A 237-nucleotide genomic window follows, 5' to 3' on the forward strand; every position below is an offset into this window, starting at 1 on the left:
TGCTTTCCGGCAGTGTTTTAGGAACCCTGTCACTCTTCACTGCTTGGCTGCCTGTAACTTCCTTTACCAAAAAAGTTTGTGGAAACTGGCTGACAGTCCAGAAAGCAGAACAGGGTTTTGAATCCAGCTCTCCTTATGACTGCTTTTGCATTTTTAAGGATACTTACATCATTTGAGTGCTCTTCTAAGTATCCCTGGTGGTAATATGCTCACAGGGCATCTGCAGGACAATCAAGG

This window comes from Phaethon lepturus, unplaced genomic scaffold (assembly GCF_000687285.1).
Source record: "Phaethon lepturus isolate BGI_N335 unplaced genomic scaffold, ASM68728v1 scaffold44965, whole genome shotgun sequence".
NCBI classification, from domain to species: domain Eukaryota; kingdom Metazoa; phylum Chordata; class Aves; order Phaethontiformes; family Phaethontidae; genus Phaethon; species Phaethon lepturus.